General features: G+C 37.6%; 1 pseudogene; it reads left to right on the top strand.

Moving 5' to 3' along the window:
- The first annotated feature begins 4,328 nt into the window (after positions 1 to 4,328).
- On the top strand, positions 4,329 to 13,246 carry LOC100249904 (uncharacterized; annotated as a pseudogene).
- Positions 13,247 to 14,488: the final 1,242 nt, after the last annotated feature.

The following is a 14,488-nucleotide window of genomic DNA, read 5'->3' as shown; positions in this document are numbered from 1 at the left end:
TTCTAATGGCGCTTAGGAGAGAGATAGCTGCCTCTAGGGCTCAGGGCAAACGCCCTACTGAGCCATCTCAACCTGATCAGACGGAGGCTCGCCGAAAGGTAAGGTATGACATGACCCTATTCAGTTTTGTCGAAGAGTATCAGAGATATAAGCAAAAATTCGCCGAAAGGAAAGTCGTTCCAGGGAGAAGTATCAATTTCTCCCAACTTCAATACTTCGGGTTTGAGAAACTCTTTAGTCAGATGGGATGATTGCCAGTTGTGACGATTTTCGAGCCAACTTTCCTGACTCTAGTGCGTGCATTTTATTCACGGGTGACCTATGGAGTTGGAGGACCAATCATGTCCACTGTTAGAGGTGTTGAGATCAGACTGAGCCCAAAGAGCATTTGCCGCATTTTCGACATCTCTTCAGTTGGACTCCGGGTGTATGAGTCCAAGGTTTGGCCCACTATGTCAGGTTTCGAGCCTAGAGAGGCTATTCAGAGGTTGTACAGCCTTGCAGACGCCCAGGGGATTTGCAAACCATCGACACACAGCTTGACCGTGACCAACTGAGTCCTTCATCACATGATTTGCTCCATCTTATTGCCACGAGGCGAACATCGAGACGAGGTCTCCTACCTTGAGGCATTCATTGTGGACTCGATTCTGACAGGGAGATGGATTCATGTGGGGTATCTGATGATGATGCACATGCTCTCTTGTTGTGAGAGCACAATCCGAGTACTCCCCTACGGCCGCTTTCTTACCAGAGTATTCAAGGATTCCAGGGTTGATTTGAGTAGAGAGACAAACTTCGAGGCCCCTACCGTTTATGACACTTATGATGAGCAGTCCCTAGGGCGGATGAAGTTTGAGAAGGCCCCGATGGCTCCTGGATTAGGAGAGTTGAGCGACCTCTAGCACAGGCCCGGGGATAGGGACAGATGCATCCTGGAGTAGAGGAGAAGGCCGATATCAGAGAGATGGAGGGTGGGTTAGACCCTTGGAGGGACTTTGAGCAGGGAGGGCCTGAGCTTGACATTCTTTCTCCACCTCAATTAGAGGGTATTCATTTTGAGGCCACATTCTTAGAGCCTATGATAACTGAGTCATCTTACACAGCGGGACCATCCTCTCAGCCATCATTCATCAAGCTTTCTCACACAGAGATACCATCTTAGGCACCTCACGCTCCTGATCATGCGCCTTGGATGGATTTATCTACTCAGATCAGCTCACTTGGCACTCATATAGAGGAGCTTGCTGTAGTTAGTGATACTCGATTCTACTCTATAGAGGATCACATAGATCAGTATCAGTCTGGCTTCACTTCTCAGTTTGAGCATTTCCAGCAGAGATTTGAGCGTATGGATCAGCAGTAGGCTATATTCGAGCATTTCCAGCAAAGTATTGAGCTCATTGAGAGTCACCAGGAGAGTCAGCATGAGGAGATGATGGCTTACCTCCGCTCCATGTTTCCACCTCCTCAGCCTTGATTCAGCATCGAGACCCCCTTCATTTCTTTTTTATGTTGCCAAAGAGAGAGAGATTTTTAGGATCTAGGAGACCTATACTTGCATATCATTATCATAGCATCTGCTTGGTTTAGCTTTGTCTCGTGTACATTTGATTTTACTATATATGATATGCTATTTTCATGTTTTACATTGTTTCCTATTGAAAATTTGCATGTCTTGTTTATCTCGGTTTTAAATTCATAAATTTTGAATTGATTGATCCATGATTGGTTTGAGGGGGAGATTTCTTTTTCTCCTAGATAACCGAGATTTGTCATCATAAAAAAGAGGGAGATTGTTAGCCCAAGGGTTCTCTTAATCGGGTTTTGATGATAACAAACTATGGTTAAGGGACTTATTGTTTTAAATGGTAAAGAATTTCAAGTATAAATTTGGAAATTCATCAAATGACTAAATGGATACAAGATCAAGACTTTGGGAAGACTTTTGATCATAGGAAACGAATATAAGATGAATGCATAGGTGCACTTAGGATTTTCATACCGTTTCATGCATCTTAGAAAACTCGGTTTATCCTTTAAAACTTCGATTTCATTAAAACCCGAGTTTTATCAAATGTACCTTAGGCAAAACCTTTTAAAATTGACATATTATTTCACCTAAAGACCTTGCCTAAGTGTTAGAAAAGAAAGAAATTGAAAAAGATAGGTTTTCGGGGCCAAAAGGCTGAACCGGTCGAGGCTCTAGCCAATCGGCTCAACCGATTGGGGAACCGGTCGATTGGTTGCCCTTGTCCGATCGAGGAGTGCCAAAAAAACTCTTTCTCATCCAGTAGCTTCCTTTTCCTGATTGAGGTTCACCCCTTCCCGGTCGATGTCTGGTCGAGGCAACGGTAACCTGTCAAGCATTAAATTCTCCAATGGCTAGTGAACCAGTCGACCCTTAGCTTGACCGGTCGAGGCTCCCTTTTGTTGTTTTTGACCCCCAAGCTTAGAAACCTATAAATTGAGAGCTCCACTTCATTTATGAACAAGAGAACACTTGCAATCAATTATCGACCTACTTGTTCTTGACCAAAAAGCTCTCTTTTCTTTTTAGTGCATTAAATCATCACTTGCATATCCTTTAGTGCACTCTTGTATGTCATCCTAGCTTTGTCATGTATTTAAACTATCCTTAAGCTAGGTTGAGGGATTCATTCTTATAAAAACTGAGTGTTAAAGCCTTCAAGAGGTTTGAATCTTGAAGAGATTGTGTAAGAGCATATTGGAATCGAAATCCAAGTGTAAGAAGATTGGAAGCTTGGTTGAAGCTTCAAGTTAGTGGAACCCTCACTCGGTTAGGAGATTGAGGAGAGTGGACGTAGGCAAGGAAGTGTCGAACCACTATAAACCCGAGTTTGAATTCTCTAACTCTATCTTTTTATTTTTGTCTATATTGTGCTTGAACTTGTTGTGTTTTGAAAAGATTTAAAAAAAACCCAATTCAACCCCCCCCCCCCTTTGGGTGTTTTTCTTAATTAAGCATAACCTTTATTTTCTCAATATATATATATATAATTTAAAAAAAAATTCAAACAATCGACGATCTTTTCGAAAAATTATTAGCAATTTTTTGTGTTCTCTCTTACTTACCGTTGCACTCAATTTTTTCATTGATATATTGACGATTTTGCCGATAATCGGTCAATGCTCAATATCATTTCGGACACCATCGATATTTCGCCGATATCTCGACATAAAAAAACCAGACATTTCAATCCTTGCTTTGAAGCTATATTTGGTTCAAAGTCTAAAGGAAAAAAATTAAGGAGAAAAAGGTCTTATTTTATTCTTAAGGAGAAATATATATTTATATATATATATATTAAAAATAATGTTGCATTTTATTACTGATGAAAAAATAAAAGTAAAAAATAAAAAATTATTTTTATTATACTTATTTTTAAAAATTATTTTTAAGTTAAATAATAAAAAATATTGTTTTAGTATTTTATAAAATAAAAATAAAGACAAGAGTGTTTTTCAGTTATTTTTTAAAAATAAAAAAGAAAAAAATTGATAAATTATTTTTAAAAATAATTTTTCTATTTTGATTTTATAAAAATTGTAAATTCAATTTATATAATATTAATCAAAATTTAATTTAAGGCTTAATAAGAATAAAAATAATTTTATAATTAAAAATGAAATAGTTTTTAGTAATTTATAACTAGTAATATTATAATAAAATCATAAATTTATATTGCATTTTTACAAAATAAAAAAATTTAAAAGAAAAACATTTTAATATATGCTATGAAAATATGGATATTAATATATTCAAAAATGATAATTTATTTTTTGTTAACAATAAATAATAATAATTGTTAATAATATTTTTATTCAAAATGAATTTAAAAAAAATAATATTTAACTTTTTTAACATATAAATGGGTCAAATTTTTTGTTACATTTACACATTTAGTACCCAATTATAAACAAATTATTATAAAATGCTTTTGATTTAATATGCAATTAGTTGGATTGGTTTTTTTTTTAATTTTAAATTGTTCTTAAAATTAGAAGAATTATTAAAGAATTTAAATTATTGATTATATCTCACTTAATTTAAAATATATTTACCTTGATAAAATATAGTTGTAAGTTATAAAAGAAATAATAAAGTTATGACTTATAATAATTCAATTTTGATTTATTATTTTTTGTAAACATTAGATATTTGTAGACCTCTTTTTAAGTCATTCCTACCTTGCAACCCAATTTTACCACGCGAAAGAGCCTTGGTCAGCCACGTGTCAGCACCTGAGAAGCCATGAGAGAATCATAATAGTGGTTTGGGGAGCCAATCAGGAGGTGACGCGTACATGGGAATATACTGGCCGTTAGAGGAGCAGATGTTGGCAGCTGGAGGTGAGGTGCTTTTGGAGAGGTTGCCAGCTGCAGGAGAGGTGGTGTCGTCTGGCATAGTGGAGGGAGGTACTTGGGCTGCTGGTAGGAGCTCTCTGGGCAGGCTGGTTACAGAGGGACACTAGAGAGAGAAAAAAAAAGAAAGCAGAGGGAGCGAGAGAAGAAGAGAGATTCCGAGGAGCTGCAGAGGAGTGGAGTTTAGCTTGAGAGGAGAAAAGGTGATTTTTCTGACCGTTTAGGAGGATATTGTTTTTAGATGAGAGGTGTTCTTGAGTTTTGAGGAAGCAAAGAGGTTCGGACTCTAGAGAGGCAAACAAGTTACAGAGAAAAATCAGAGAGGAGGGGGAGAAACTGGGAGTTGCAGGTTGCTTGAAGGAATGTGATTCTTGTGACTGGTGGCTTGAGAGGAAAAACAACTGAAAGCTAAAACAGAAGAAAGAGAGGGAACGTTCTCAGGTAAGTTTGCTAGACCATATTTTGATTGCCATTGATGTTTTTTTTGTTGTTGTTGTGACTGTGTTGTAATATATCCGCTCCCTGTTCTTCATGTGAAGTTTGATTTAGAATGAGAATTCATCTTTTGCTCTTCTTTGTGTGTTTGAGTGATATCCTTGAATCTAGTCTCCATTTGGTTTGAATCTCGTTTCCATCTGGTTTCTTTTTCCACCCATACATAAGCCCTATGACTTCAATATAAGACTAGGCTCGGGCCATTGTTTTCCGGGGGGTTCATTTTATACTATGTTTTGGTCCTTGCTTCATTGTTGTTTACTCTCTATTCTCGGTGGTCACTGGTACGCCCGAGGAGAAGAGTCTTGGCTAGTACTGCTCCTGGTTTGGGTATGGGCACATTTTGTGAATCTGGGAAGATGTCGTTGCATTGCTCATGGAATCGCTGGAATATTCTGCTTAGAATGGGGATTGTCATATTCAGGGAAGCGGTGAGAGCATAGCACAGTGCCATAACTTGAAAACCCCAATACAAGATGTCTCAGCAAGGATGAGATCATCTTGAAAGTCCAGTCCGGGGTTCTGCTATAGTCTCTTTCTAAAGCTTAGGTTTGGTGGTCTTCCTCCAAAGCACCCTATTTAGGTAATGGTCATGTTATCCAATTTGAAGATGGGTACTTGGTCAAAACTGTTGTGGAAGGAAATGAGCTTGGGGTTGTTTCTCACTCAATCTGGGTGTCTGAGGATGGTGAACTCTTTATTATAGATGCAATTAAGAATAACATCGTTCGGATTACTCCTCCATTGTCACAATATAGTAAAGCGAGATTGATTGCTGGTTCATTTCAGGGTCATACGGGACATGTTGATGGAAAACTGATAACCCGACTCTTGGTAGCTTGGCATGTAAGGGTATCAACAAAATTTATACCTAACGTCCTTACACTAAAGTAGCAAAGCTACTATAGCATAGTGGCTCTAGGATCGAACACTGGGAAGGGTTTTTACTTTAACTGGTGAAGTTCGGAGGATGGAGTGAACTTTTCTTAATAAAAATTAAGTTAAGATGAAAACATATAAAGATGAAGGTGTGTAAACTAAACTAACATGAAAATAGGTTAAAAGATGGAAAAAGAAGTTTCTCAAAGCTTTGGATAGCCATGCTTAACTCACTGTGTAAAAATGGAGATTTTGGGACTTTTCACCTCGAGTTGGGGAAGCAACTAAGGTGATGCTTACTTCCCGAACCGGTATGAGTTTAACAACTGAGTTTTAGTCCTTGAAAACTTACAAAAAGGGTAGTTGAACCTCATAAATGCTCTTTTATTGATATAGGCCATCTCCTCGACTTGCAATACAATGGCTCGTAGGAGATAACTAATGAACATCAGTGGATCTAACAATAAGAATCCAGTGAGACCAAAAGGTTATCAAGTATTGGCCATTCAAAGCAAGTCAGAGGGATTAAAAGCTTTACTTTGAATGAAAACATTTATGACGCTCAGCTACTTACATTCATGGCTTGGAAATCTCCATCCTGACACGGGAGCTTCACATGACATCCATTACTTCAAGAAACTAAAAGGTTTTAGCCTCTCATCCTTGGGGATTTCATCCTCCAAGGATGTTTGGCTACTAAGAAAATGAGAAAGAAAAGAGAAAAGAAACGGATGAACAAAAGCTCTTATAACTTATAAAGTTACAGGTTACAAGATTCGATGATCCTTGTCTGAGGCTCTTCACCTCTATTTAAAGACAATAACAAGCTAAATTACAAGAGCTATTACAAAAGCAACCTATTCATTGGTTGATTACAAGGGTAAAATAGGTATTTACAAAGCTAAAAATCAAGCAAAATATCTTGGAGAACCGGTAGTGGAATAACATCAACAATGTCTCAAAACAGGGGATTCAAAGGAATTTCGCAATGTGCCTAAATCCTCATTGCGAAATTTTCGCAATGTGAAATTCACATTGCGAAATGGCAAAATTTCGCACCATGAAGAAAATCCCCTTGCGAAATTTTCGCAATGTGAAATTCACATTGCGAAATGGCAAAATTTCGCACCATGAAGAAAATCTCCTTGCGAAATTGGTCATTTGACATGATGCAGTTTCCTTCCAAAGGCCATATCTTCCTCATTTCAGCTCCAAATCATACACGGTTTGAAGCGTTGGATTCTTGACTTCCTAAGCTTTCAAATGGTATATAGAATGCAAAAAATGGACTTCGGGAAGTGCTCCAAAAGTTCAAAGGAAGACTGCAGCTGTTTTCTTCACTCTGTTTTCTTCACTCTATTTTCCTCTTCTCCATTGCTTGTGCTCGTGTTTCCACTTGAAATTCAAGCCTATAAACGTACAAAATCCTTGCTTAACTCGCCCAAGTAGCTCCTCCATCAATTGGCATGCTTGAATCGATTCATAAGTTGATAAAAATATGTAAACTTGCCACAAAATGGTTAAAACCAATTACTAAGGACCTTAATGAATTAATTGGGTTAAATGAATATGATTACTACTCAAAGGTGCTTAAAACCATTATTATTAGGTCTACAAAATAGCACTTTTTGGTAGTAATCACACCCCCCAACCGACTCATTGCTAGTCCCTTAGCAATGGAGGAGATAAAAACTAAGTAAACTATAATAATATACATAAAAGGGATCATGCAAATCACTCCAAAAAATGATATGAGTGGCATGATGGACATCCATGGATCAATAAAGATGTGAAACTCAACCTATAATAAGAGTTTTCAAAGCATTCACTTGATCATAGAGTACAAAGAATGGATATTATGCAAGTTTAAGCATCAAAAGAATTTCCACTCTCAAAAGATCCAAATCAAATTCTTCCACTACAAGCTAAGTGTTAATGTGATTAGCTTCCGAGTATAGTATGGATAACTATCATCTCCCCCCAACCTAAGTCTTTCTTTAAGCTTAGCAAAATTAACCATCTCTTGATAGGCTAGGAACGCACCTCTTATTCACAATTCTTTTCACTTACTAAACTTAACCAATTCACCCATGTAACAAGCAGAGGATCGGTGACTCCCAACCAATAAAGGCTTAGGGCACCAGGCTTTAAAGGCTTTCGCCACCCCTTCGGACCATGCTCAGGTTTCAAGGCAAGAAAATAAGTTTATTCTATTTTTTTTTCTTTTTCTTTTTCTTTTTTTTTTCTTTTTCTATTTTTTCAAAGACTCATTGGTCTTTATGAGGTGTCCCAACACTATTAAAGAGAGGTTAAAGGTGACAAATTATGATTTCTCAAGCTTAGAGGGTGAGATAGTTTCACATCTTATAATCGGAATCTAATGTATGTGTGTGCGAATAGCTTAAGGTGGAAGAGATAAGTTTGCATGCAATGGGAGTTTCAACCATTCATCAACTTTTAGAAGAGCATAATACAAACTCTAAGACTCATGTAATCAAGTTGAAACTCGACTTCTCTCATTTAATTTTGAGAGTTAATCCTTAATATCCATGGAGTTTAAAGCAAAAATTTTAAAATTTAAACAAAAAGTAGCTAATTTAACTAAGTATGATAAAAATTTAAACTAATACTTACTTCCTCATCTCTCCCCCCAACCGAGATGAACATTGTCCTCAATGTTTGAATCAAAAATAAGGAGGAAGGAAGTGGTACCTCATGTTATGTGGACTTGGAGTTGAGAAGGTTGAACCACCTGTTTCAAAATTCAAAAATTGAATGAGAGAGGAATTTATACTAAATATTTACAAAAATGATGAATGGGCCCCACTTTGAGCAGCTGAGGACAAGGCTCAAAGGGTCCATGCCATGATGGTATACTGATATAAGTTGCAATGACATTTGAATGTAGCTTGCAGGGGTGTTAAAATTGGAGATTTTTGGCTAAAACAGGGGAAAACAAAGGAGGAGTGAACAGTGAATGCCAAAATTGGCACAGTCACTGTTCACCTCCTTTGAAGCCCAACTGTGTGTTTTCCAAGTTTTGGGAAAAAATTCAAAAATGGTTTTTTTTTTAAAAGGTATGGTTAGGCTCTAAACAAGATTCCTAAGGTGTTTGGGTAGTTTTTAAATGATGAAAAACAAAATTAAATGATGGAAAATGAAAATCAAAGTGGACGGCCATGCATGGAATGGTTTTGAAATTCGATTTTTTAAAAAGTTTTGGATGGATGGGATTTCTAAAATTGGGTTCCTAAGGCTTAGAATGGATGAAGGGAAGGTTTCTTTTTGGAAGAAATTGGGTTTTGATTTGAAAACAAAAGGTTTGGAAATGCATTCATGAATTTTTAAACTTGGAAAAACATGGAATTCAAGAAAAAGGCCTTCCCGAGAGCTTTGTTTTTAGAAATTAGCTTGAAAAATCATTTCGCACTGGTAATTGAGGTGCGAAAATAGCATCCCGGGAGGCTTGGCTTTCCAAAATGTATAGAAATTCCTTTTCGCACCATGCACTGTCACTGTGCGAAAAATTCGCACTGAGTGTGTTCATGGTGCGAAATTCCACTGAGAGCTTTGCTTATGCATTTTGGCTCCCCTGTTTCCTCTGTTTCACCTCCATTTCGATTTTTGCATGCATGGTACCTGCATGAACACTTCAAAACTCATCTTAAAAACATATTAAAACTAAATTAAAGCTAAGAATTCAAACTAAAACATGCATAAATTTAAAGAAAGCATAGAATTTAAATGAAGCTGATAGCATGTACCCCAAAAAGAAGATGAACTATTTAGCTCATCCTCACTCACACACCCACTTCATGCTGAATTCCCCCTGGATCCCAAACAAAATTGGCATCCTTCCCTTTTGGTCCAAGGGAATTCGTTTCTCTTCTCTTCCCTGGAGAAGTGGATGCTTTAAAGGGTTCAGGTAACCCTTTATCATTTTGAACCTTATGATTTTCAATGGAAGGTTGGTCCATAGAGTTGTCATAGCAATCCCCCACCAAAGTGTCGATCTTCAACACTTTCCTTGATTTTTTTGCATTGGTTCCTTGAAGGTTATGGTGGGGTTGAGGAGGAAGCTTCCTTTTCCCCCTTGCTATGTCGAGATTGGTGAGCTTCTCAATGGAGTCTTGAACTTTTTCTATCCTTAGTGATAGATCATTGTAAACCCCCTCCATTCTTATATTTATTGAACTCTCCAAATTATCAATCTTTTCATTAAGGTGAGAGTTGATCTTTTGTTGCTCACCTACAAAGTCCTCCATGACTTTGCTTATCTTCAAAATGGCTTGCTCCAATGAAGATGTACTCATTGATGGTTGAGGTTGAGGTTGGGTTGCAAGGTTGGGATGGTTTATGTACTCAAATGAAGTTGGCATGGCTTGTGGTTGTGCTTCAGTATGCACATTCCTCAATTCAAACTCTTCTATCCTTCTAGCCATAGATGCTAGCTTTGCCTTCATGCTCATGTCTTCATTCAAAGCATACTTACTACCCCATTGGCTTTGTTGAACTTGCCTTTTGCCTAATTCAATCCGATCCCTCATGGATAAGTATGCAAATTTGTCCTTCTCATGATCATAATGAGAGCTTTGATCTTCATGTGGAATTTCCATTTCTAAAAAAATGATATTCAACTAAGGCTCGTTTCTTCAACTTGTACCAGGGTTCCCTCTTGGTCTCGAATCCAATAGGGCATGCATGGATTCAGTTGGAACAAAACAAATAAACAAAACAAAGAAAAAGAAAAAAAAAACAGAGCATGCGGAAGGAAAAACAGAGTATGAAAAATAAACTAAAAATGAAAGTTAAAAGCTAAAAGAAACTTATCTAGACTAAGTTAAAAATGTTCTAAAATTAAAATAAAAAGTTAGTAAATAATAAATAAAAAAAATGAGATAGAATTCACCTTACTCATGAGAAGTCTCACAAGTTACCTCCGGCTGATATATTCACAGTGAAGTAGCACCTTCCCCGGCAACGGCGCCATTTGATATATTCACAGTGAAGTAGCACCTTCCCCGGCAACGGCGCCATTTGATAACCCGACTCTTGGTAGCTTGGCATGTAAGGGTATCAACAAAATTTATACCTAACGTCCTTACACTAAAGTAGCAAAGCTACTATAGCATAGTGGCTCTAGGATCGAACACTGGGAAGGGTTTTTACTTTAACTGGTGAAGTTCGGAGGATGGAGTGAACTTTTCTTAATAAAAATTAAGTTAAGATGAAAACATATAAAGATGAAGGTGTGTAAACTAAACTAACATGAAAATAGGTTAAAAGATGGAAAAAGAAGTTTCTCAAAGCTTTGGATAGCCATGCTTAACTCACTGTGTAAAAATGGAGATTTTGGGACTTTTCACCTCGAGTTGGGGAAGCAACTAAGGTGATGCTTACTTCCCGAACCGGTATGAGTTTAACAACTGAGTTTTAGTCCTTGAAAACTTACAAAAAGGGTAGTTGAACCTCATAAATGCTCTTTTATTGATATAGGCCATCTCCTCGACTTGCAATACAATGGCTCGTAGGAGATAACTAATGAACATCAGTGGATCTAACAATAAGAATCCAGTGAGACCAAAAGGTTATCAAGTATTGGCCATTCAAAGCAAGTCAGAGGGATTAAAAGCTTTACTTTGAATGAAAACATTTATGACGCTCAGCTACTTACATTCATGGCTTGGAAATCTCCATCCTGACACGGGAGCTTCACATGGCATCCATTACTTCAAGAAACTAAAAGGTTTTAGCCTCTCATCCTTGGGGATTTCATCCTCCAAGGATGTTTGGCTACTAAGAAAATGAGAAAGAAAAGAGAAAAGAAACGTATGAACAAAAGCTCTTATAACTTATAAAGTTACAGGTTACAAGATTCGATGATCCTTGTCTGAGGCTCTTCACCTCTATTTAAAGACAATAACAAGCTAAATTACAAGAGCTATTACAAAAGCAACCTATTCATTGGTTGATTACAAGGGTAAAATAGGTATTTACAAAGCTAAAAATCAAGCAAAATATCTTGGAGAACCGGTAGTGGAATAACATCAACAATGTCTCAAAACAGGGGATTCAAAGGAATTTCGCAATGTGCCTAAATCCTCATTGCGAAATTTTCGCAATGTGAAATTCACATTGCGAAATGGCAAAATTTCGCACCATGAAGAAAATCCCCTTGCGAAATTTTCGCAATGTGAAATTCACATTGCGAAATGGCAAAATTTCGCACCATGAAGAAAATCTCCTTGCGAAATTGGTCATTTGACATGATGCAGTTTCCTTCCAAAGGCCATATCTTCCTCATTTCAGCTCCAAATCATACACGGTTTGAAGTGTTGGATTCTTGACTTCCTAAGCTTTCAAATGGTATATAGCATGCAAAAAATGGACTTCGGGAAGTGCTCCAAAAGTTCAAAGGAAGACTGCAGCTGTTTTCTTCACTCTGTTTTCTTCACTCTATTTTCCTCTTCTCCATTGCTTGTGCTCGTGTTTCCACTTGAAATTCAAGCCTATAAATGTACAAAATCCTTGCTTAACTCGCCCAAGTAGCTCCTCCATCAATTGGCATGCTTGAATCGATTCATAAGCTGATAAAAATATGTAAACTTGCCACAAAATGGTTAAAACCAATTACTAAGGACCTTAATGAATTAATTGGGTTAAATGAATATGATTACTACTCAAAGGTGCTTAAAACCATTATTATTAGGTCTACAAAATAGCACTTTTTGGTAGTAATCAAAAACCTAGTGATGTCCGTTTTAATGGCCCCAAGGGTGTAACTATGGATGATAAAGAGAACGTGTATGTTGCTGACTCCTCAAATCTGGCCATCAGAAAGATAGGAGATTCAGGTGTGACAACAATTGTAGGTGGGAAATCAAATGTTGCAAGGTACGGAAATGGACCCCGTGAGGATGCAAAGTTCTCAAGAGATTTTGATGTAGTGTATGTTCGGCCTACCTGTTCTTTATTAGTTGTTGACAGAGGAAATGCTGCACTTCGATAAATCTCTCTCAACCAGGAGGATTGCGATTGCCAGAACAGTTCTATTTCTGCCGTAGATATTTTTATGGTTATTGGTGCTGTCATGGTAGGATGTGCTTCATGCTTGCTTCAGAAAGGATTTGAGCCTTCCGCTTTCTCAAAGACACAGCACTCAGAGAGCGAATTCGAAGACCAACTGATCAAGGAGTACTATCTGTGGGGATGTTTCTCTCAGAACAGAGAGGTGGTTTCAGTGAAGGTTATCCAAAATAAGCAAACTGGCCAATGTGAGGGTTATGGCTTTATTGAATTGGCTACTCGTGCCGCAGTAGAAAGGATTCTGCAAACTTCCAATGGCACATTGATGCCAAATCCTGAACAGAACTTCCGACTGAACTGGGCCACTCTTGGTGCTGGCTCTTACATTCTCTGGATGCTGGTGATGGCTTCGGCGGGTTCGGCAGTGACCGGGCTGGCACGGCTGATCATGATTGTTTGACTCTCCATCTTTCTGAATCATGGCTTGATGAACGGATGCAGACAAAGCTAGTGGAACTCCATCAACAGTGAAAGTGAGAAACTGGATTATAGGCGCATGAGGGTCCTTGGTCTTACCTTGCTATTCTCATTGGTGTAGCTCTTGATAAAGCGTTGAGAACCACCGCACTGAGGAATCCCGAGACCCATTCTCTCCCAGGCAGCTATGCATGACCACATTTTGGGCCACATGTCCTTTATTCATTTATCTGTTTATCTATTTATTTCTTTATCTTCAATTCTAAAATAATTCCCAAATTTCCCGTTTCCAAATAGTTTCTAATTTCTCGATTTTCAAATAGTTTTAACTTTTTCAAATCTTCATCCTTAGTTTTAGTTTTATTAGGCCTCAAAATATCAATTTTAATAAAATTTGCTTCCACTTTCTATTCGGCAAGCAATTTTCAAATCTTTCACGATTTTTTAAAATGTTTTAAAAATAAGCAAAGAATTAAATTCCGTAATTCCGAATAATGGTTTTATTGGAATTAATTCATGCAAAATAAAACGGGCTTTGGTGGGGGCCCCACATAGGTGATTTTATAATTGATTATTTGATTGATTGATTTAATCGCCATTCATATCTAATTTATTTTGTTCCTTGACATGCGTATAAGTATATGTACATATTCATTTGTTCACTGATCTTGCTTTCATGATAGCGCATTTGTCACTGGAGGTCCAGGTACGCACTCATTCTCATTTTGGTTATTCTCTATGCATGCTCTTATTTTCATATGTGCAAGTTTGATTTAAGTATCCGCTGATTTCCTCATTGATTGCCACGTCAGCTTCAGTCTATTAGTAGAGACCCGTCTTTAAGGGCTTAAAGGGGTGCCACAGTTTTTACCGTACCTTCCCGATAAGTAACCTGACCCCCGAACCCGATCCGGTTTTTCACAGACCACCTTTTCCAAAACTAGGAGTCACACTTAGGGTTTTTCTTTCTTATTTTGTTTACCCTTTAAAAATAAAACAAAAATAAGTGGCGACTCCAAGTCATTTTCTTAACAAATAAAAATCATTTTTCAATCTAAATCAAAATCGAGCTCGCCATCGAGTGGGAAACGCATTGAGATAGATCGAAATGCGGGGTCCACAAAATGGCGACTCCGCTTGGGATCCTTTAGAGGATCAAGCTTGAACTTAGAGTGAAGCAAACGTGACATTCGATTGGACGATCAGTGGATGCCCTTTTCTTGAT

This window comes from Vitis vinifera, chromosome 13, assembly GCF_030704535.1.
Source record: "Vitis vinifera cultivar Pinot Noir 40024 chromosome 13, ASM3070453v1".
Taxonomy (NCBI): Eukaryota; Viridiplantae; Streptophyta; class Magnoliopsida; order Vitales; family Vitaceae; genus Vitis; species Vitis vinifera.
Note: the sequence above shows the minus strand (reverse complement) of the source record. Positions and strands in the feature narration are given on the sequence as shown.